Source organism: Nannospalax galili, unplaced genomic scaffold (assembly GCF_000622305.1).
Source record: "Nannospalax galili isolate Female #2095 unplaced genomic scaffold, S.galili_v1.0 scaffold537, whole genome shotgun sequence".
Taxonomy (NCBI): Eukaryota; Metazoa; Chordata; class Mammalia; order Rodentia; family Spalacidae; genus Nannospalax; species Nannospalax galili.
In genome coordinates, this window is record NW_008339916.1 from 654,918 (window position 1) to 658,210 (window position 3,293).

Here is a 3,293-nt window from a genome sequence, read left to right on the forward strand (position 1 = left end):
GAGGAGTTCTCAAGACTCTCCAAAGAGGTTGTTCCCAAAATGCACAAGTCCTAATCTCCCCCCCTCCACACACGCTTGAGAACTAGTGCACATACAGATAAAAATCCTTTATGGGAGTGTGCTGTCCATGTGAACACTGGCAGAGACAGAACAGAAGCTGAAAACCCCTCAATTAAGTACAATGCCAGTCAAAAAGGAGTACATTTTTCAGAAAATTTGTTACACAATAATTTTTAAAAATGGATATAAATTTGGGGCTATAACTCAGTTGGTACAATGCTTGCCTGGCAGGTGCAAGGTCCTGAGTTCAATCCCCAGTAGTAAAAAAAGAAAATAGCTATAAACAATTCTCCCTTTGGCTAAACTCCATGAGTAGTAGGTGCCAAGCCATATTACCCAAGGACAGTAAATTCAACACATATATTTGCAATAGCCATATTGGATTAAAGAAAAATAATTCTACTCTCCTAGACAGTTTCCAGAAAGATCTACCTGTGCCTCTGAGGTACCTGCTAGCGGGTCCCAGCACAGGCTAGTCACTGAATTGTTTGTTAGCAGACTGGCTTTTCTGAATTTCCTTCTCCTTGATACTGTACAGGGGGTCCACCAACTTGTTACGTACAAATATTAAAGCTTTAAAAGTAGTTGACAGTCTTCACTTCCAGCTCCAAGGTGGCATCCTCATCACACAAAATCACAGTTCAGGGATGCTGCAGGAAGGCAGATACGGTCCACATACGGTTCACTCCCTTGTCAATGGCCTTGTACATAGCAAAGGCCTTGTGAGCACCCATGATGAGGATCATAACCTCTCTGGCATCCATGACAGTACCCACATCAACAGTCAGGGTCATGCTGGGCACCTTTGTGAGATCACCATCACAGAACCTAGCATTGGCCAGGATGGTGTCCATGGCCCATGTCTTCACACGGGTCCTGGACACCAGATGAGTCTAGCTCACTGAAGGCAATGTGTCCATCAGGCCCAATGCCTCCAACAAAGAGCTCAATCCCACCTGCAGCCTGGATCTTCTCAAAGGCATCTCATTCGGCCTGCAGATCAGCTGTGCTTCCACCCAGAATGTTCATGTTTTCTGGGTGGATGTCAATGTGATTGAAGAAATTATTCCACAAGAAGCCTGTGGTAACTTTCTGGGTGCTCTCGAGGAAAGCCTACATATTCGTCCATGTTGAAGGTTTTCACATATTTAAAGGACAGGTACCCAGTCTTATAGTACTCAGTCAGCTTCTGGTAGCAGCCAAGCGGGGTGCTCCCTGTGGGGAGCCCCAAGGTGAAGTCCTTGTCTGGCCCTGGGTTAAGCTAAATGATGCGATTCCTGATGTACTTGGCTGCCCACTCACTGGCTCGAGAATAGTTTTCCACAACGATGAGCCTCTTCTTCCCCTGTTGGCAGAAGTGGGGCGTCCGGCTGCCCCTCGGTGTATGTTGGAAGGCCAAGGCAGGGGCAGCCCCCAGGGTCCAGCGATCTGCCGGTCGGGACTGTGAACGTATCGCCCCTCTAGCCTGCTCCAAGAGGGCCTGAGAGCGGTTTGGGGTGGCAGAGGACTGGGCAGTGCCCTCAATCCCCCCCCTTCCCCGCTCATCCCTCTCTTTTAATTCTTAGTATACACCAATGCTAGCATAGATTGGTCCAACTTTACTGAAGTATAATTGACAACTAAAATAATAAAATAGAAAGTATACAGCTCAGTGTTTTGGTAGACATATTTTGTGAGATGTTTACTATAATCAAAGTAAAGAAAAAAAGGAAACAATGTATCTTATCACACCTCATGGGTAATCCTTTGTATTTCCTTCTCTTTCCCTCCCTCCCTCCCTCCCTTCCTTTCTTTCTTGCATCATCATTCCTAACTGAAACTTTCTACCCTTTAGCCAATTACTTCCTGATCATTTTCTTAAAAATAGTCTATACTCATGTAGTCTATTGTATGTTGACTTAGTAGTGTTTCCCACAAACTTATGCACAGATCAACTTAATCTAAACAATTCCTCATTGGGACTTGTTTTCCAGGTAAGTCTAGATTGTGCCAAATTGAGAGTTAAAACTACCTACTATATATGCAATATATAAATGTTTAAAATATTTGTAACAGCTCATATTTATTGCTATAACCATTTTATTATTTCTCAAGAGAATGTAATGAAGTTATATGGTCACTAAACTTATAATTTTTATAATAATTTGTATTCAAATTTCAAATGTATTAATTGTGTATATCTATTTCATAATTATTTACTTACTGTATATCTTTATGCTAAGGTTTTAACATAGTTTACTGGTGAATTATGATTGGGATGCAACAGCTTTTTTTATAATTTATGATCAAATTATGAAAATATTCATGATGAGAATTAAAGTGATGCTGATTTGTGGCATTTGATACTAAAACCAATTCTAAATTTTAGCAAAAGGGAAAATTTTAATACCTATTTATACCTGTTGTTTGCTTCTGAGGCTAATTCCAGAACTTACCATTCTTTTTTTCCCTTATGTGGAGAACATTTCTCCTCATGCTGGCTCTGTTGCTTGGGTTTAAAGAAGTAATGAAACTAAAAATGTAAAAGGGTCCTCACTGCCATTTTCAATATGTATTTTCTTATACATGGTAATTAGCCAGATGTGATAATCTTGCTTCCTTAAAATTTATCAAGGTATTTTTACTCATGGGTGGTTGTTTGAGCAGTTTCTCTAGAGCAGCAAAGTGCCAGAGAGTCACATGTTTTCAACTTAATGATATTCCCTTTTACATTGTATTTATCAGTTTTCTACCTAAAGTTCTATTTTGCTGTTTGTCAAATGACAAATTCATAGATATGAAAATGTTTTTAAAGGATTCTGTTACATTGTGATAGATGATCTTAGATATGTTGGTTCAAAGTAGTCAAAGATAAAAGACACAGTACCATCTTTTTTTAAAAACTCTATAGGTACTATCCGAAGCAGAACTTGTTGTGGGGGGTATGACGGTTTTTATTATTTTCTATTCTCTTATATTTTCTTATTTTATTTTATTTCTTATTTTCTTTTTGATATAAGTTCCCTCTGTAGCCTCAGCGTGCCTGGAACTTGCTATGTAGACTAGGCTAGCTCTGAACTCACAGAGCTCTACCTGCCTCTGACTCCTGAGAACTGGGATCATGCTCTGCAAGGAATTTTTTTTTTTTAAATAAGTTTGCGATAATGACTGAACTTCATTTTAAAATCTTTATATATATATACATATATATGTGTATATATTATGTTTAAAAAAGCTTCTAAAGTATTATGTTT

At 39.2% G+C, this 3,293-nt stretch overlaps 1 pseudogene; it reads right to left on the minus strand.

Annotated features, from left to right (window-relative positions):
- Positions 1-532: 532 nt before the first annotated feature.
- LOC103735384 lies at positions 533-2,535 on the minus strand (annotated as a pseudogene).
- Positions 2,536-3,293: the final 758 nt, after the last annotated feature.